A 22183-nucleotide genomic window follows, 5' to 3' on the forward strand; every position below is an offset into this window, starting at 1 on the left:
AGATTTTATGGAAATTATTGATAAATTATTAAATAATTGCAGAATTTCCATGGGTAGAGAAGAAAGCATTCTAAATATCAAACATGTTCAAAAGTGTTCTTTAAGTAAGTTAATGTTCTTTGAAATCATTTAATAAAATCAGACTATGAAGAAAAACTGGGAAAGTTCTTTCACTGGAAATTTTCCTAGCAACCTTGATAAGTTTCATCATTAATTTGCTAAGAGTCAGAAAAATGTATCAGATAATATTTTTGAAATAAAAATTTCCAAGTTCTTTAGATCTTATTCTGTATCACTTCCTGTCTTTTTTTGGGGGGTGAGGTACTGGGGATTGAACTCAGGAGCACTTGATCCCTAAGCCACATCCCCAGCCCTATTTTGTATTTTATTTAGAGACAGGGTCTCACTGAGTTGCTTAGCACCTTGCTTTTGCTGAGGCTGGCTTTGATCCTCCTGCCTCAGCTTCCTGAGCTTCTGGGATTACAGGCGTGAGTCACTGCGTCCAGCCTGTATCACTGTCTTTCTAAAAATACACTCATGAAGACAGCATCCAAATCTGATCTTTCAAAATAGAATGTCCTATCTAGAGTTAATCTAATCATCCTATGCTCCCCCTCCCAACCCCCCACTATGAATCAGCCTCCTTATAACAGAGAAAATATTGGGCATTTTTTGGGGGGGGGATTGGCAAACTTCACTTAACTCTAGATAGGGTAAAGGAGTGCAAGGGTAAGGGAGGGGGTATGGGGGTAGAAAAGACGGTGGAATGAGATGGACATCATTATCCTAAGTACACATATAAAGACACGAATGGTGTAAATATACTTTGTATACAATCAGAGATATTAAAAATTGAGCTCTATATGTGTAATATGAATTGTAATGCATTCTACTGTCATATATAACAAATTAGAATAAAAAAAATTTTTAAATAGAATGTCCTAGTTCTGGGATACTTGGAATCTTCCTCTGACCTAAATGTAATTTTATAAGCTTCTTTTGTTAAACTGTGAAGTTTGCCCTTTGGTCTATTTCCTAGTACTCATTAGGTTGTTATGGGCCAGGCTATATGGGCAATGATCAAACAGACTACATTTTACCCTGAGACTCCATATCATGTAAGAAATGCTTCTCACATGGGAAAGCCCCACCTCTGTACCCATTAATAGTTACATAACATAACATATTTGGCAACACAAAATGGCAATGCTTATACAATGTAAATTTGTTCTCTTTGGTTTCCATTTTTCTTGGGCAATGTACCTTGTCAGAATTGTCAGATGTTAATAACTATTCTCTAACTTGTACTGAACTAGGGCCATTTTGACCGACTTCCCTTCTGCTTGCTTGCTGCTATGCCAACCTGGAAAGTTCCATGGGAAATACCAAAGTACCCATTGCATTGTCTCGCTAACTGCCCAATTCAGCTTCTGTACCTGCTTGCTTGCAGCTATGTCAACCCAGATGTGGTTTTTGTGGGTTTGCCTTTAAATATCCTAAAATGCTCAGGCTCAGGGCTGTTCCTTGCAGAGACAGTTATGGGTCCTGTGGTGGGTAGTCACCGGCAGGAGGCTAAATAAAGACTCTTCAATTTGGACAAAACAGGAACTTGGTGTGTTTTCTGAGCGACCCGCCCCACAACAAGTTTGGTCCGTCATGCTGATGTCTAATATGTTGTTGACACACACCCTGATAACTGTAAATTGTAAATTCAGTTCAATTGCATGTCTATTTTAAAGAATCAATTAATACATGTCAATCATCATTATCAAAAAGAATGGATGAGCTAAAAGAGGGAGGGTGCAGAAAGCTGCATCCATACTAACTGAGAAAAATGGGGGACACACCATTGAAGGACAAAGAGGAAGAAGTAGTGACAAGGGAGGGACTTGGGGAATGGTGACATCTTAGAGGAGGAGAGGGTGTCAAGAAAGTGGGTCTCTGCATTTGCAGTTCCTTATGTCTAGAACACTTTGTCCAGGATATCTACCTGGTTCACTACCTCACCCTTTTAAATGTCACCTCCTCTATAAGTTCCCCAGACTATGTTTGCAAAATAGCAGTTTTACAAACTAGCTCCCTATTTCCCTTCTCCTGCATTATTTTTCTCCATTTCTCCAATAGTTCAACATTTGATGTATCTTTACTTGTTTATTTGGTTATCATCTGTCTCTCTCCCCCTAACTCACACTCTATTAGAATGTCAGCTCCAAGAGATCTTGTCTGTTTTGTTTATCACTGAATCCCTAGCACCAGGAACAGTGGTTTACACATAGTGGGCATTAACAAACATTACTTTGAATCCAAGGAAATGAAGATGGTGTGGTCAAAGTAATAGAGGTGTTCTGGCTCCTAGAATGGACTACATCTCCAACATTGGTAAGGTATTAAGAAGAAAATCAACTTGATTAATTATGAAAGAAGATAGCTTAAGCCCATTGCCAACCACTAAAGAAAAAAAAAATGTGAATCCTAATTTTACATTAGTAAAACACTTAATGTAATGAACTTGGATCTTTTCTATAAGGTTGTTGTGATCATATTATTTTGTTTCATATCCTTAAGAAGAAAAATGTCAACAGTGAGTGTGGACTACTTTATTAAATTGCATAAGTCTACCAAAATGTTTTGTTATATGTGTGGTAGAATGTATTTTTTAATAATGTATTTTTAATTTTTTTTAAAAAGATAATTATGTAGATTTTTAAATGCTGATTGTCATATCCAAGGTTTTAAATGAATTTTACAACTAATTATTATTTTGGGCATTTTATAAGAAGCTCTATAAAAATTCTTAAAAATATCAACTGAGAATTATATAAATGTTAATATGTATTTACTCAACTTGGCAAAACCCATTTTAAGCCTCTTTAAAATCCTTTGTATTCATCTGTTAAAATGCTAGTTTACAGGGGTTGAGGGGATTGTGGCTCAGTGGTAGTGCACTTGCCTAGCATGCATGAGACACTGGGTTCGATTCTCAGCACCACATATAAATAAATAAAATAAAGGTCCACCAAAAACTAAAAAATATTTTTTAAAAAAATGCTAGTTTGCTGAGCACAGTGGTGCATGACTGTAATCTCAGCAGCTCAGGAGACTGAGGCAGGAGGATTGGGACTTTAAATCCAGCCTCAGCAAAATCGAGGTGCTAAGCAACTCAGTGAGACTCTGTCTCTAAATAAAATACAACAAATAGCTTGGGATGTAGCTCAGTGGTCGAGTGCCCCTTGAGTTCAATCCCCAGTACCAAAGAAAAAGCTCGTTTTAAGTTACCTGCTCTGGAAAACATCCTGGTATTGACTGTTCTTTCATAATTCAGTTTCTGATATATTATTTTTGCAACTCCAAGCTTGATATGAGGCAATTTGCAAAATTCAATGGTTATTAAGGGAACAATTGTTTTCAAATTCCATTTATGTTAGATTCAACTAAGGAAGTAGACAAGTTAAAAGAAGATAAAAGATTTTTAAATTATTTTCAGAAAATGAAGTGGTAGAAAGTCTTCAAAGGGTAAAGAAAATTTGTGGAGAAGTAGATGAATACCCAGTGAAATTATCATTACTATTAGTATTATTTTTTGTGGTACTTGGATTGAACCCAGGGATGCTTAACCACTGAGCCGAATTTCCAGCCTCCCCGCCCCCCCTTTTGGTATTTTATTTAGAAATAGGATCTTGGAGAGTTGCTTAGGGCCTCACTAAGTTGCTGAGGCTGGCTTTGGACTCATGATCCTCCTGTCTCAGCCTCTTGAGTCAGTGAAATATTATACTTTAAGAGCATAATGAGGGGCTGGGGATGTGGCTCAAGCAGTAGCGCGCTCGCCTGCCATGCGTGCAGCCCGGGTTCGATCCTCAGCACCACATACAAACAGAGATGTTGTGTCCACCGAATACTAAAAAATAAATATTAAAATTCTCTCTCTCTCCCTCTCTCACTTTCTCTTAAAAAAAAAAAAAAGAATTAAAAAAAAAAGGATAATGAACCAACACTCCCTGGTACTTTCTAATCCATTTTTCATAGATTAACAGGGTGCCAAATGGACATTGCTTTAGGTCTCAGACGAAATTGGTGGAACCCAACATACTCAGGACCCAAAGCCCAAGACAGAGAAGTTGGATATCATGACCACTATGTGGATTGATAAGGACGTGTGAGTTTTGTTTGTACCAAATTGGCACTGCAGAAAGTAGCAGTTCTACAACAGTCTGAACAGTAGTAGCTCATTTAACAGGGGCTCACATGGGAGTAAGATGAGGGAGGGAGGGAGGCCCTTGGGAGATGTGAGCTTCTACATAAGGGAAATGTGCTGGCATTTGAGTGCCTGTTGTTCATTAGCCAGAAAGGCAAGGACCCCCAAGAGTCAATCACACAGTCCATTCACATAAACAGGTTCTGCCCTCTTTTCATTATCCAATTATTCAATTACTGGTTATAGTTTTAAAAGCCCACATTATCCAATTTAATTCTCATGGCAATCCTGTGAGGTAGGCATGATTTAAAAATCATACCTTTTTTTCAGGTTAGGAAATTTGGAAACAGACTCAAAGAAATTATATAGCTAGACCAAGGTCACACAATTATCAAGAAAGCCAGGATTTAAACTCACTCTTTGGCTCCACACTCCCTGCTTATTCTAAAATGCAACATGGCATTCAGTGTCTCTTATGTATAAGGCATTACTAAGTTGCTAAACGTGTTAAAGAGTATGTAAATAGGTATCAGATGGCTCTTTCTCTTGAAGAATTTTTTTTTTTTTTTTTTTTGGTATGGGAGATTGAACCCAGGGGTGTGCTTAACCACCACTAAAACACAGTGTCTTGTTAAACTGCTCAGGGCCTTAAAAATTTGCTGAGGCTGACTTTGAACTTGCAATCCTCCTGCCTCAGCCTTCTAAATTGCCACAACACCTGGCTTAAAGAATTCTGAAGGAGGTTTTGGTTGAGGAGATCTTAAACAGCTTGAGTGAAAAGATTAAGGGTGTGGTTAGTAAATAATACAACAAAGAAACTTAAACTGCTTTCTTTAAGAAAGGAGCAGAAAACCTGGCAGGGTTTCCCTATTGGAAGATCATTTAAACTGAAGAGAGTAGGATGGATAGCTGAATGACTTGGCAGAGAGGCTAAGGGGATGTTTTGTTTTTCCTAATATTATAAAAAATTTAAAACTGCAAAGTTGGAAGTATTTTTGTTTTGTTTTACTTTTTTAAAATTTTTACTGCAGTACCCATACACTCACCACCTAGGTTCTGCCTTAATCTTTTACACCTTCCCACCCCTCTAAGTATCCAGAAACTCATCTTTCTAAAAATATGAATTGCATATTAAAGTGCTAATATAAGTATAGTTAAAGGCATTTTTTAAAGTATTATATTCACTTTGAATTTGTGTTGCTATTCAGTAAAGCTTACCATACACAAAGTGTCCTTGTGAAAATGGTATTTTTGAATAATAAAAATTAATGGAAGTGGATGCAGAGATTAAAATAAAAGAATATATAAGGTGTCACACTCCGTGTATGTGGGAGATTGGTTCCAGGACCCCTTATGGATGCCAAAATTTGCAGATGTTCAAGTTCCTTACATAAAATAACATAGCGTTTGCATCTAACCTCCACGTATTATCCTGTATACTTCAAATCCTCTCTAGATTGCTTATTATATATAATACAATGAAAATGATATGTGAATAGTTTTTATTCTGTATTGTTTAGGAAATAATGAGAAGAAAAGAGTTTTCAAAGGGTAAAGGAGGATTTCAGTACAGATGAGATTTTTAAAAATCATTTTTACCCTGCAGATATGGAGTGCTGGCTTTGATCAACAGTGGAGAGAAGCTCAATTCAATGGAATCAGGAAGTCAGAACTAGAGGTGACCATGACTATTAACTCCCAGCAATGTGAAGAAGTCTTAGGGAGGGCATCAGATTTCACACAAGTTTAACAGTGGTCTACTTTATGCTTTGAATATAGCCTTTGCTACTTTGCCACTGCAATTTATTTTTAAAAGACTTTCTTCTCTCTCTCTCTCTCTCTCTCTCTCTCTCTCTCTCTCTCTCTCTCTCCTTCTCTAATCTGAGGGGAAACAGGATTACCTTTCTCTAATCTCCCTCTCTAATCTGAGGGGAAACAGGATTACCTTTCTTCCCCATCCTGTGGTAGAGTTATCTGTCCTTGAGTACACACCCACCACGAGAATGAAGTAATTCAGACTCAGATATCAGAAATGATGATCTCCCAAATTAAGGAGTAAATTACAACTCTGTCAGAGAACATGCGGAATGTAGTCTTTGAATCATCTTTTTAAAAGCCCCCTGGTCCCCCTGTTGGGCAGAATGACAGCCTAAAGGACAGGAATCCCCTATGTTTCTCATTTGCTAGCATGGCAATAAAATTTCTTTTCCCTTTTTCTCAAAACCGCGTCCTCATTATTGGATTGGCATCAGGGACAAGGACCAAGCTTTGTGTAACTCAAGGTGGGAATATAGATTTGAGCCCATTTTATCTAAATCTTCTAAGGCACATTATAATGAAAAAAATGCCTAACAAACAGAATAAGGAGAGAATATTAAAAGCCACGAGGGAAAGGCATCAAATTCCATATAGGGGGAAACCAGTTAGGTTATATACAGATTTTTCAACACAGACCCCAAAAGCTAGAAGATCCTGAAACAACATATATCAAGATCTGAGATAAAATGGATGCCAACCAAGAATTTTGTATCAAGTAAAATTAAGATTTGGATTTGAAAACGAAATGAAAACTTTCCATGACAAACAAAAGTTTTAAAAAAAAAATTACAGCTAGAAAAACCTGAGGTGTTCTATCACAAAAGGAAACAACCATTGGAAGGAGGAGCGGGAAGGAGAGGACAGGAAATAGGACTCAGCCACTGCCAGTGATTCTCCCCTCTTTACTTCATCTCCCACCCTCACCCCTCCGTAATTTCTCTTCTTCCTTCCAAACTCTCTCACTTGCTTCTTTCCTGCTACCCATCCATTCTTCCTCTTTCCTTCTCACTCCTTCCTTTCCTACCTAACTCTCTTCTTCCCTTTGGATGGGGAAAGAAAGAGAAAAACATGAAGAGAAAGGAAGATGAAATAAAGAAGAAATGGGAAGAAAAGAAAGGGATAAGGGGAAGAGAAAAGAAAGCCCATTTTGGACACAGAGCACTTCTCTCTGCTTCCATTGTAGATCTTGCTCAATTTCTACTTCTTCCTTGAGACTCTTCATTAGTATAGAGAAAGATGAAAGGAGGCGAAAACAAACTGGGAAGAAGAGTAGAAACATGAGAGAGAAGAGAAGAAAAACTCCTGCAAGGTATCATCACTAATTTTTCAAAACATCATTCCTATGCACAAAATCTCAAATTCAGTTCCAGCAACTAAGTCTCACATGCCCAGGTGGATCAATGACTTTTTAACCCTGATTAAAAATTTCCCTACAGTTTGCTTTTGTAAACAAAAGCTTAAAACATTTGTGTGTGTGTGTGTGTGTGTGTGTGTGTGAGTGTGTGTGCAAGAGAAGATAGCCCATGAGAGTTATAGAGATACTGTTTTCAATATGATCTCTTCAATGACTAGAGGTGTGACTTAAGGACAATCACCAAACTACATTGAGTGTCCATTTTTTTTACATGTAAAATAGGATCAAGAAAACATACTTTCCTAGGTTGCTCTGAGGACTAAAGATGTCATGCATCACAGCATATGCCACACAACAAGTACTCAATAAAAGATAGTTATTAATGTTACAAGGAGGAACATCCCAACTTGGATCTATGAGTGATAAACTAGTGTGAAGGTGAGACGACCTCTTTTGTGGGGGGACTGACTGACTTCAAGAACATAATTTAAGGTGAGTTAGAAAAACTGTTCAATGTAAGTGCAGACATCAAATGTTGTTAAGAGTTAGGTAGTAGTAACCAGGCATGGTGATGCACACCTACAATTCCAGTGATAAGAGGTCACAAGTTCAAAGCCAGGCTCAGCAACTTAGCCAAGCCATGTCTCAAAATGAAAAATAAATAAAAAGGGCTGGGAGTGTGGATCAGTGGTTAAGCACTCCTAGATTCAATCCCCAGTACCAAAAAAAAAAAAAAAAAAAGATTTAGGTATTAATAATAAAGATAGCATATTGTATTTACTTGCAGTTTCTTTAAAATCTTGTTCTTCATATATCTTTGGAATATTTGTAAGTTTGTAAAAGTTATTGGCTTCAAAAGAAGAAAAATTCATATAAAATATTTTGAGGAGAAAAAAAAGTAGCCAATCTACCATTTTGTTAATGGAAACTATACCTAAAGTTTGGCTACAAACTCTTTTTATTATTTATTTATAGCCAATAAATAAATAAATATCTGGCAAATAAATAGATAGATAGATAGATAGATAGATAGATAAAATTGAGACCAGGATCAGGCTCTACCACTGATCCCCTGATCCACTGTTAAAATTTTATTTTGAGACAGGATCTCACTAAGTTGCTGAAGCTGGTCTTAAACTTGTGATCCTCCTGTATCAGGCCCTCCCCAACCCACACCTGGGCTGGCTGTGGACTCTTCAATGGTAATAGTTCATGTTTATTGAGCACTGCCTTAACCAGGCCATGTGCTAAGAGCTTTACACAGATAGCCTCACCTACTCCTCACTATAATTCTATGTAACAAATATAATTAATAGGTGCGGAAACTGGGGTCTAATAAAGAGACTAAGTAACTTTCTCAAGTATACATAGAAAGCATAAAGTCAGGCAATCTGACTCTACATCCTACCCTCATAACTACTACATTTTATTGCCATGTGTTCCAAATCCAGGGAGGCAGCTCAGTGGGACCATTGGCAAAGTTTGAAGGTGAAAACCTCACACAGCCTGGATTTCCAAACCTGAATGTAAAACAATAAACACAAACCAAACATTCAAAATGTTTTAGGCACAATGCTAGGGCTTGATGTTAGTTGCCAATTAGGAAATACTAAGATGAGATGGGCTCTGTGCTTTTTTTTTTTTTTTTTTTTTTTTTTTAAAGAGAGAGAGAGGTAGAGAGAGAATTTTAACATTTATTTTTCAGTTATCGGCAGGCACAACATCCCTGCTTGTATGTGGTGCTGAGGATCGAACCCGGGCTGCACGTACGCCAGGTGAGCGTGCTACCGCTTGAACCACATCCCCAGCCTGGCTCTATGCTTTTGAAGACCTTAGCAGGTTTGTGTGGTACTAGGATTTGAACCTGGGACTCGAACCTGGGACTCTCTATACCAAGACTTTTTATTTTTTATTTTGAGACACAGAATTACTAAGTTGTCAAAGCTGGCCTTGAATTTGCAATCTTCTTGCCTCAGCCTTCTGAGTAGCTAAAATAAAAGGCATATGCCACCAAGCCCAGATGCTTCAGTATTCTATTGTTTTGTCTTTAAATTCAAAGACAATTATACAACAATTATATTAAAAGTATATGTGCAATTCTTGCATAAAATTTAAATTGAGGGCTGAGGTTTTGGTAGAGTGCTTGCCTAGCACATGTGAGGCACTGGGTCCATCTCAGCACTGCATAAAAATAAATAAACCAAATAAAGGTATTCAGTCTCTCTATAACTAAAAATATTTTTTCAAAATTTAAATTGAACTAGGAATGGTAGTGTGTGCCTATATTTCCAGCTACTAAGAGGCTGAGGCAGGAGGATTTCTTGAGCCCAGGAGTTGGGGCTAGCCTAAGCAATATAGAGAGATGGAAATCTAAAAAAAAAAAAGAAAAGAAAATTGAATCTGAAATACTCATTGATAATTCTTTATTTTAGTTCCTTAAAATATTATGTATCTAGCAAAAGATTTAAATAGACATTTCACCAAAGAAGGTATAAAAATGATTAATATGCCATTCTTTTTTTTAAAGAGAGAGAGAATTTTAATATTTATTTTTTTAAGTTTTCGGCGGACACAACATCTTTGTTTGTATGTGGTGCTGAGGATCGAGCCCGGGCCGCATGCATGCCAGGCGAGGGTGCTACTGCTTGAGCCACATCCCCAGCCCCTAATATGCCATTCTTGAAATATTAATAAGTATCACAAGTCTGGTATCAGTAGTCATTACGGAAATTATTCCACAACCACCAATATGGATATAATCAAACAGACGATAATAAATGTTGACAAGGTCATGGAGAAATAGGAAACCTGAAATATTACTTGTGGGAATGTTAATGGTATAGCCACTTTGGGAAACAGTAGCATTATTTCTTTAAAAGTTAAACATAAACTTATCACATGACCCAGAAATTCTACTCCTAGGTTTATACTCAAGAGAAATGAAAATATACACCTACACAAAAAGTGTACAAAGTACACATACCCATTATTCATAACAGCAGCATTCATAATAGCCAAAACATATAAACAACCTAAATGTCCATATACTGGTGAATGGACAAACAAAATGTGCTATATCTATTTGATACTTATTGATATTTGACAATAAAAAAGAATGGAACTGACATGTATTACAAAATGGATGATCCTTGAGAACATTACACTAAGTGAAAGAAGCCAGACCCAAATGACTACATTTTCACATGATTCTCTTCATGTGAGATGTCCAGAATCAGCAAATATATAGAGACAGAAAATAGATTTGTGGTTGCCTAGGAGGGCTAAGAATGAGAGCCAAGATTAACTGGACATAATATAATTGAAGTGATAAAACATTTTAAATCTGGATTCTAGTGATGGATGTTCAACTGAGTAAACTCACTAAAATCACTGAATTATAAAACCAAAGTAGGTGAGTTTATTTTATGCAATACCTTAAAAGGTTCTTTTAAATCCTAAAAAATATTATGTGGGTAAAATTCTCAGATGTTTTAGCTGTGAATGTGGGATATATTTCTGTTTTACATGATATTTATTTTGACAAATATATTCTATAACATTTTATTAGAGAAATTTCCTATACTAAAGCTTTATAATTTCCTGTCACTAGATCATACCTATTTGGTGTAAATTCTATCTCAATTTTAAAGCACTTAATTAAGAAATATTTTCATAAAGCAAAGAATCATTATTAATATAGTATACTTAATTAATCTTTATATAACCAATTAACATTGAAAATGGTTATGTGGGGGCTGGGGTTGTGGCTCAGTGGTAGAGTGCTTGGCTAGCATGTGTGAGGCCCTGGGTTCGATCCTCAGCACCACATAAAAAAAAAAATAAAGGTATTATGCTAACTACAACTAAAAAATAAATATTAAAAAATAAAAAAAGAAAATGGTTATATGTTGCACAATATATTTTACATTCTATATTTAAATTTTTTTGTTGTTTTAGTTGGAGATGGATGCAATACTTTTATTTTTATTTATTAGTTTTTAATATGATGCTAAGGATGGAACCAAGTCACACATGCTAGGCAAGCACTGTACCACTGAGCTACAACCCTAGCCCTACAATGCATTTTATATTCTTACTAGGACTGGAAGTGTAACTCAGTAGTAAGGCGCTTGCCTAAGAATGTGTGAGGCCCTGGGTTTATCCCCAGCACAATAAATAAATAAATAAATAGATAGATAGATAAATAGATAAATAAATAAATAAAAAGAAAGAAAGAAAGAAAGATGCTCACTTTTATTGGTTATGATGTAAAGAACCACAGAAATTGCCTCCTTTTGCACTGAATTTTTGTGATAGCTTTTTCTATTCAAAATGTTTTTTCATATATTCTTAATTTACCTTCCCTTTAAGTCTGTGTTCAGGAAGAATGGATTATTATATTCATTTTATAGATGAAGAAATCTGAACTCAGGGATGGGGATATATCTCGGTGGTTAAGCAATTGCCTAGCATGTATAAGGCCCTGGATTCAATTCTCAGCACTGCAGAAAAAAAGAAAAGAAAAAAATAAAGAAACCAAATGTTATACTTCAGAGTAATTTTGGAATTTTTCTCCAAAGGATAGGCCCTCCTCTACTGTACAAATCTAATCTTTTTAGGCAACTTGGATTCCCAATCATCCCCTTTTCCCCTATGACTTTCATATCTCTATTTTAATTGTCTTTTCCTTTTTTTTCTGTGAGCTCTTTTTTAAGGGAAAAAAAGAAATCCACAACTAAGTCTTTCCATTTATGCAACTACCCCTTCCATCTTCCATCTTGTTCCCTTTAACTGCTGAACTTCTCACATGATATTTAACATAGTCACATTTATACACCCATCATAATGGAGACTTGATACATCACATTAAAAAAAATTGAACTCAGAAGTCACTTCTCAATTTTTTATCCTCTTTTAAGTTCCCCATGCTTTAAAATGTTTTTATAAAGCAAACAGTTCTTTTGTGAAGTGAATAAGCACATGATAATTTATGTGTCCCTAGTTGTTTAAAAGAAAGGCAGGAGCTATGATTTGGATAAACATTTTCCCAAGATCCACGTGCTAAAGGTCTGGTTCCTAGGGTGGTGGTATTGGGAGATACTGTGTACTGTAAGAAGGGAGGACCCTATGGGAGGTCTTTTGGTCACTGGGGGCATGTCCTTGAAGGGAATTATAAAATCCTGGCTCCTTTTCCTTCCTCTCTTTTGGTAATCAGTTTGCTCCACCACATACTCCCTGACCAATATCATCTGGTATGCCCAACAGAGGCCCAAAGCAGTGAGTCCACCCAATCTTAGACTGGAAGCTACAAAACTGTGAACCAAAATAAGCTTTTTCTTTCTCTAAGTTAACTATCTCTGGTATTTTGTTATAGTGAAAAGCTGACAACAGAGAAGTGTTTCCGAATACATCTCAGAGTGATATTCAGGTTGAGGAGTCTGCCTGCCGTAGGCAACAAACATATCACTGTTCCAAGTAACTCACTTTAACTTATAAGAGATACAGCATACAAATAAAAATGCCGAGTTACTGATTGGCAATTAGAAAATACAACTGTGAGGTGTAATGTAACTTACTGTTGGTCTGATTATCATATTATTTACAAGGAAGATATTGTTCATGGAAACCATCATATTATTCATGGAAGCCAAAAAATCTAAAGCTTTCTTGGTTGACAGAGAATCAGATTGAGGGGAGTTTGCTACTAATTTGAATTTTAAAATGATATTAGGACTCTGATAGCCTGACCAATATATTTTCTTATTTAACCTCCACCATATTGGCATGTACTACATAATACATTCTAATTGTGTTTTTTCTATGTTTCATGACTAATTTCTCTTATTTCCATAATATTTTAATCATAATAAAGGTTTTCTGGCTTGGATCTATATTCCTACTATAATCTATTAATTACTGATTGTACAAATTAACTTTCAGAGATTAGTTGTCTTCTTTTTTTGTGTGTGTGGTGCTAGGAATTGAACCCAGGGCAATGTGCATGTGAGGTGAGCACTCTACCAACTGAGCTATATCCCCAGCCCAGAGATTAGTCTTATCTGTACATAATTTGGGAATATTTCATTGTTACTGTATAGATTCCTACATGTGAAAGTATATATATATATATTATTCCAGGGTTTGAACTCAGGGGCACTTGACCAATGAGCCACAACCTCAGCCCTACTTTATATTTTATTTAGAGACAAGGTTTCCCTGAGTTGTTTACTGCTTTGCTTTTGCTGAGGCTGGCCTGGAACTTGCAATCCTCCTGTCTCAGCCTCTGGAGCCACTGGGATGACAGGCTTGCACCACTGTGCCTGTGTGTCATATTTCTTTAAGCAAGGTACACCTGGTTAAATCAGCCTGATCACCCATGTGTATACTTGGCTGTAAAATAAATCTTTAAGATCTTTTTAGATTATGAATGTGTTGAATTGTCCATTGTTTAGGACATTCAAGAACATTCCTCAGACCATGAAAGTAGTTCCAAATTAGGTTCCAAATACTTGAGCAATGGCAACATTGTTGGAATAATGAGAGTATAAAATGACTTTATTATTGATATGAAAATAAAAATTATAGTCATGATCATGTGTTCAATTAAAAAGAAACTACTGAACTCAGTCTGACTAATTTCAAGTTTCATTAATATTCATTTACTATTTGTTCACTTATTTTGTCATCTGTTAGTACTTGCTGCAAGATAACCAGTAGCAAGGGCCAAAAGTTTAAGAAAAATTTATGGGAGAATAACTTAAAATTGAGAAAATTTAATTCATAAACATTTTCCCCCATGAATTGAGAAGGGATCATCATTATTTAGTTAGAATGAGATGACACCAGTGCTGGAGCATAATTTGAGAACTGCTATTAGAGGGTGAGTCATTGAATATTTTTGATGCAGTGAACAACAATTTCATTATTCTCTATTATAAATGTAAAAATTGAGCAGAGAGGGAGGCAAGATTTTTTTTTTCAGTATTTGCTTTGTAAAACTTGGAATAAAGGGATCTCTTTGTTCTGTTTTTAAAAATCTTGTATAACACCCATTTCCAGAGAGAAACCAGTAGGATTTTAAACATCCATAAGGATATTGTTTCAAGTAAATATGTTTTCTTGTAACATGGAAAACATTACTAAAAAACGATTAGGATGTGGTAGAATATCATAGTTTGTGCTTTATCAGTGCCTGATAGATGGGGGAGTCACAAATTCTACAGAAGCCCTAGTACAAGGGGTTCTCAAAATCAGTGTATTTCAAAATTACCTGGAGAGCTTGTTAAGGCAGATTGCTGAGCTCCACCCTCACAGTTTCTGATTCTGTGGGTGCTGGGCAGGACCCAAATGTTCATTTCTAACAAGGAGCAGATGCAGCAACTTACTTTGAGAACCACTGCTCTATACCTGGGTTAGCTGCAATTTAACGAGTCTCTGGTTCTCTCTCTCCCATTCCCCCTGAGTGGTTCAACCAACTTTTATCACCTCATTTGGGGTTGACCCTGTCATCCTTACTTTTTCAGTAAAATACAGTTTCTCTCCTCTATTAGGAAAAATTGGTGCCATCAACTATGAATTGTTTCATCAATTTTTTTTCTTCCAGTCTCTCTTTTCCATTTTAGGGCTCATCGTAAATCTTGGATTCTTATCCAAAAGGTTCCTTTGTCTTCCAGGTTTAATTCCATCCTGCTTCCTAGTGATTCTGTCATTTGCTCTCTTCTATATTGAGAGTTCAAACTTCCCTCTCTACCATCTTCCCCAAAGCCTCCAAACAAGCTCAAATCTTGATCCTGAAAATCTTTTCCTTGGTCCTGAATATTTTCTCTTTCACAGATCAGTTCTTGGAAATAATAAGGCAATTGATTGTTCTACTTCCTTATCTACTCTCCCCCTTTGAAGTTTCTATAGCCCAAATTTTATTCCTATCCTTCTACTCAAGCAGTTTTGCCAAAGGTCAGCTTGAACTGGTCCAAACAAATTCATACTAATTCTCATGTTAGTGTTATTAATACATTAATATTTTATTATGTCTTTGAAACTCTGCTTTCCTGGTCTTTGGAGACACTACTACCTTCTCAATGTTCTTTATAGACTCAGCCTGCCCCACTTGTTGAATGTGTTTCAGACCCAGTCTTTGAACTCACTTCACTATTCTATACATTCACTTTTGGGCATTTCATGGTCTCCCTTGGCTTCAGTTATGCCCATGTAGATCCTCATGAGAATGTTTTCAGGCTGCATCTAGCAACAGGGCTGTTTCATATCTAAGTGACATGTGTAGAATAATATATGCTGTATGCTGCTGGTTCCTAAGTCTAAATGTTTACCTACTCTCCCAAACTGCAGATTGTGCTCTATCTTCTATCCCCACCACTTTGAATATTTCAGTTGGTTACTGGTTATGGCCACCTTGGGTTTTGTAGTTACCTTAAACACAACATGTCTAAAATTGCCTCTTGTAATATTCCTTGTTTTGATGAATGGTACTACCATCTACTCAGTAAGTCAGGAAACCTTGGAATTATCCTTGAGTTTCCTCTTTGGATAACTTCTATCTTTATATTTTACAAATAACTATGTCCTATAAAATTCAACTTCCTTAGTCTTCTGTCATCTTCTATTCTTTCCTACTCTGTTGACTTAGTTCTAGTCTATATCATTTCTTTCCTGAATTAGTAGCTCATTTGAATCTTTCATCCTTCTAAATTTTCTTGCACATTACTGCAACTTTCTTACAGGCAAATTTAACCATGTCATTGCATTAAAAAAAAAATCATCCAAGGTCCTCATTTTTATTAGATATATCCCAAATTCTTTAATAAAACACAAAATAGTTTGTTGATCTGGTCCATGCCAAATTTTTAGTTCTCCCTCTTATACCCTGTGAGCCCATCACCCTGGACAAAACTTGCAATTAATTTCCTGTAACACACTGTGACTTTGCTAATGCTGCTCCCTCTGCTTAAAATTAGCTGTGCCCCTATAGAAAAGCCATTACATACTTCCCAAGATAAGAGTTTGGGTTATCTTCTTAATGGTAATACCAATAATAATGAAAAACAACATTTTTTAAGTGCTTACTATGTGTGAGCCTCATGTAATCCTCATAACAAGACTTTGAAATTCATTATTTTGTATTTATAGATGAAATCATTAAGACTTGGAGGGGCTTCCTTTCTTGACATCTTTTCCTCCTCTAGTCAAATATAGGGCCCTCAAATAACCTCCCCAACTGTGTTTCTGTTATGATCTATACACAGAGAGCTGAAATAATTTGTACTACAGCTGATAATTTTGAAGGAAATTATTCCAGAATTGTTAAAGAAAATACATTAGTAAAATCTCAGTGCATGATGCAAACCTGTAATCTCAGTGACTCCAGAGGCTGAGGCAGGAGGATCATGAGTTCAAAGCTTCAGCAACTTAGCCAGTTCTAAGGAACTTAGTGACACCCTGTCTCAAAATAAAAAATAAAAAGGGCTGGGGATGTGGCTCAGTGGTTGAGTGCTCCTTGGTTTAATCCCTAGTACCAAAAATTTTTTTAAATAAAAATATAGAAAGGGGCTGGGGTTGTGGCTCAGTGACCGAGTGCTTGAGGCACTGGCACACCACATAAAAATAAAGTAAAGACATTGTGTCCATGTATAACTAAAAAATAAAAAAAAATAGAAAAATACATTAATAAGATATTAGGTTGCTAATAAGTTATCAAAGACTGGAACTGCTAGAATGTTAAAAAAAAGATAACAGTATCAGACATAAATAGGAATATGTGAGTAGAAAAGAGCAGTAAACATTAAGTAGGAAGAAGAATGAAGGGCATTGTAGAGAAACATTTACTTTTGTGTTTCTGTGATGCTTCAAAACTTTAGTATAGTGCCCCATACAGAGTTTTGTGAAAATGCTTTTATGTAAAATCTAGGAACAGAGATACTTTCCACATTTGAGAGGATAAACTTTAATTCCCCAGATACATAAAGAAATCTTGTGTTGGGCATTAGGCTTGTAAATAGGTGGGATGGAGCAAGCCAATATTAACCTAGAACTTAAAAGTCAGGAGATCTGCCAAGTATGGTAGTTCATGCCTATAATTCCAGCAGCTCAGGAGACTGAGGCAGGAAGATTGCAAATTCAAAGCCACCCTCCGCAATTTATCGAGGCCCTAAGCAACTCAGTGAGACCCTGTCTCTGAATAAAATATATATTAAAAAAAAAGGGATTGGGGATGTGGCTCAGCACCCCTGGTTCAATCCCTGGTACGAAAGAGAGAGAGAGAGAGAGAGAGAGAGAGAGAGAGAGAGAGAGAGAGAGAGAGAGAATTGTTGTTATATTGATAAAATGCATTAAAATATAAACAAAAAATTTTAATAACTAAAAACTAGAAAACAATGACAACTACAAATCACAGAACACTTTCAGTTTGTTAGGAATATTCCATTTAAAACCTAACAACTCTACCATGTAGGTATGTATGCTTATCCTTATTTTATAGTGGAGGACACTTATTTTCAATGAGGTTGAATAACTTGTCCAGGTTACTATGGCTAATAAGTGACACCAAAGGCCATATTTTAATACTATATCGACTGAATTAATGAGATTGTTTTAAATATATTCTGGAGTGAGAAAAGTATAACATAAGCTGCATCTGAAAAAATAAAGTAACTTGGTTAAACTTGTTGGTATGGTTCTCTGAACACTAACAACTGATCTAAGCACTACTTAGTCAAAATAGGTTTATTGCATCCAGATTCAGAGTGTGAATTAGGAATAGCAGGTTGTATTAGCCACACTGTGGTTTATTTCACATGGCACCAATTAATTTTTGGCCCTGTTTCCATGTGTACTAGAAAAGGAAGGCAGTTATTTGAATAATTCACTGAAACACATCCAGTTTTACATTTAAAAACTTTACTGAAAATACTCTAAGGAACTGGAAGTTTTCATATATTTATCTCTGAGTAAACTGAGTTCTCCAATTTGCTTTTAGGTATTGATAGATCCCCAACATTTCCTTTAAAAATTCTTTTTTATTTTTTTAAAAAAGGATAGTTAGCTTTTCTCACATTTTCTTAAAAGAAAAATAAAATATTCCTTAATATATACTAGGCAGGTCTAAATGAGCTTCTATTATACAAAAAGGATTAGAAATTAAGTAATTATTAAATGTTACAAATCTAAATGTTCTTTCATTTTCTTATCTGTGATGGCAAAAACACTAAAGATTACACAAATGTATTAACTAGTACATTTTTTCCCCAAACTGAATTGTTTTTTCTTTTTAAACTTTTATTTATTTTATGTGGTGCTGAGGTTCAAACCTAGGACCCCATAGGGTGCTACGCAAGTGCTCTACCACCGAGCTACAACCCCAGCCCCACAAACTCAATTCTTGATTGCTTATATTAACCCAACATAGTCCACATCCAGACTTACCCATCTCTGCTAATATAGGCAAATTCATTTTTCCATTTTGATCATCCTTGATTTCTCTATTTTTCTAGAACCCCAAATCCATTATGTCATCAAATCATTTAGATTTTCAAAATATATCCAGAACCTAGATTTGTCTCAAAGCCTTTACAACTCTAGGACAAGATTCCGTCAATTTTTTTTTTCCTTGGCCTAGGATACTGCAATAAGACCTCTGTCACTCTACACACTATTTTCAATTCAGCAATCAGAGTAAGCATTTTAAAGCCTAAATCATATGATGTCAGTCCTCTGCCAAAATCTTCCCAGGCCCAGGCACATAAGACCTTCTACTCCATGACTTCCTAGTACTCCTCTCACCTCTTATAATTTTCTTCCTGGGTAAATCTTTGTCTGCTAAAATGGCCGCCTGGCAATTCTTTCAACTTTACAGAATTGTCCCCGCCTCAGGGACTTGATATAGGTTGTTCTTTGCTGTCTGGAATACTTTCTTCAGTTATTTGTACTTTCCCAAACCCTTATTTAAATACCACTTTCTCAGTGAGGCCTACCCCACGTGCCAATTTAAAATTACAACTCTTCCATTTCACTTGTGCTTTATTTCATTCCATATCACTGGTTTTACAATTTTTTCCCCCTCATAAGGCTCACTGTCTTATAACATATTATCTAACGCAGGTATTTATTTTATTGTCTAATTCCTCCTACTGGAATGAGTTCAGTAATGGCCTGGATTCATGTCTCTTGTTCACTGCTATATCTGCAGCTTCTAAAATATGTCAGGAACATCGTAAACCCACAGTAAATATTTATTGAAATGTAAAAGTTGTTTGTTTCTACCACAAGAATCTTAGATATTGGATTCCACGGGAATGGGAATAATTAAGTTCCCATGTGCCTACAGAGTTCAAGGGCTTTTTGAAATCCTGATATTCTGATTCCCTTCCCAATCTTACTCTTAAAAACACAAACTGTTTTCTTAGAAGCCAAATGCTAATCTTAAAATATACTGGAGTGTTAAAACTACAAGAGGTTAATGATGATTATAGTCTCATAAGTTACCTTAGTTCTCTCTTTCCCCCTCAGTGCTATGGATTGAACTCAGGGTTTTGTGCATGCTAGGCAAGTAGCACTGCAATTCTTAACATTTCTTTTCTCAACATTGTGTTGCTCTTCCTGCTTTGAAATATGAGTATATAATTGGAAGGTGTAGGAAATAATTTAATTGCACATGAATAATTTTGTGATCCCCACCCCCTCTATATGTCAATAAATTTGATTTTTTTCATGTTGGTTTTTATTTTGAAATGAATAACATCAGTTGAAAATCCAGGTCAGCCTAAAGCAAGAGTTCTGCATATTCACAAAATTTTTGGTAGTATAAATGCTATCATTATTCTGTACAACTTTAGGATCCATCTTTGGTCATTCCTGTATTAAAGGGGAATAGAATTTCAGGATTGCAAGGTTTTAGCTCATTTGGTTCAATCACTTCATTCTACAGATATGAAAACTGAGGCTTATAGACTTGCCCAAGTACCATACAACTGTATGCTTTTTTGGTCAGAAAAGGTCGCTCTAAAAATAAAACAAGATTTGAGATTATAATTGAAAACTAGTTCTCAATGTCAGAAAATTAGATGAATATAGTAACAAATGCTATTTAAAATTCGAAGTAATGTGCAATTCTACCAGTTTACTTCCATCATGACAACTTCAGCATTACAAAACTAAGGCAAATGTAGCAATGGATAAAATAATTGATAAATATTAATAAAGTTTCCATAGGCATCCTAATAAGTCCTGATTCACAAGAGAGTAAAAATTTGCAGGCCACTTGAAGCAAACCATCCCCATTGTATCCACAAGTGAAGAAACCACTTTATTACAGAGATGGTTGCAAATTAGCCACAGTTTGTGCTGTTCTTTAGAGAATGATAACAGCTTTTGTTACTTAATCCAATAATTTTTATGAAGCCAAAGGACCTTTTAGATATGTGGACTTTTCTCTCTGTATAGGTGATTCTTATATGAAGGTTATCATTCCAGAGGAATGTAAATATCTATGCTAAACAATGTTTCATATTCCTTTAGTGACTTTGTTCAAGGTATAGGGACATTTTTTGTGGTGTGATGAATTAATCCACTTGGTCTCCTGATGTGTTTCCTCATCAAACTCTTAACACTTCAGCAACAGTTTTATTGCTTGATTTTTGTTATAATTAAGATATTCTAGTAATGTTGATAGTTTAGGATATTTGATACTAGTATAATAGAAAGTAATTTTGTACCACTGTGGACAACAATGTTTCAAACTACAAGCAAAACTGTGGCTAAATCAAACTCTGAAAACCAAATTTGTACAGATTACAGGAAGTAGAGGTAATTCAAGAGACTTCAAAGCCATGATCTCTGCCAACAGTATAATTCAAAATGTCTTAAGAATGAATTTTTAATCTCTCTGTACCAAGGCCTTAGCTCAGTTTTCTTTCTCCATGTTCCACTTTCATTAACTCCAGTTGTATGTGATCATAGGGGAGTAAAAAATCAGTAGCCTGACAATAAGATATGTATTCTAATCTGATAAGCTAAGTCAAATCTGATTTCCATGATGCTGGTAAAACTCCCATGCACCAGTTACTATGCACAGCAATATTAACTGAACATAATTTTAATTAAGATAATCTGCTTGGAGTTATATTTCTTTCAATATGATTTTTCTCTTGACTATTTTCTTGGCAATGTATTAAACATCTTTTCAACTATTTTATATAAATTAGTCTTCCTTTTTAAGAAGTAAGGACAATTCTGTTGCTTTCCATTGTCCTGCACTGCCTAGCAGGAACTGATTCTGGATTTACATATTTTTCTGAACTTTCATAACCTGAAAATATTTATTTGTTTTTCCCAAGTTTTAAGGATTTGGCAAACATCAAAGTGCTTGAGCGATTGAAAGGAACCAAAGGCAAAATGCATAGATAATCCAACTATAATTCATAAAGGAAATAACCAAATAAATCACTATTTTAAACAACATAAGCAAATAGAAAAAAGGGATTATTTCAGAACGTAGTATTCATAGGCAAGAAAATAAATGAAGCAGTAATGCTTGTAAAGACCTGGTAAAGGTTAACAGTTGAATTTCTATTAAATATTTCATAATATGTGACATGTAGGAATGGACGTGAGCATGGATAATCTGTTTTCTTTTCTAAGAAGCTGAAAATATTAAAAATATAAATAAGAATGTAAATGTTCCAAAGAGTGAAAACAGCCAAAATCATTGTCTTATAACTGTACTATTTAAAGATTTTCATCTCTAACCAAAAATCGGAGAGAAGACTGTTATTGAGTTTGGGGGCATTCCAAGAAGCTGGGGCAATGGG

At 35.6% G+C, this 22183-nt stretch overlaps 1 protein-coding gene across 2 annotated transcripts in view; it reads right to left on the bottom strand.

Annotated features, from left to right (window-relative positions):
• Positions 1-22183, bottom strand: part of Runx2 (RUNX family transcription factor 2) — a 214065-nt gene that overhangs the window by 139305 nt on the left and 52577 nt on the right. The window lies entirely within an intron of this gene.

This window comes from Callospermophilus lateralis, chromosome 6, assembly GCF_048772815.1.
Source record: "Callospermophilus lateralis isolate mCalLat2 chromosome 6, mCalLat2.hap1, whole genome shotgun sequence".
Taxonomy (NCBI): domain Eukaryota; kingdom Metazoa; phylum Chordata; class Mammalia; order Rodentia; family Sciuridae; genus Callospermophilus; species Callospermophilus lateralis.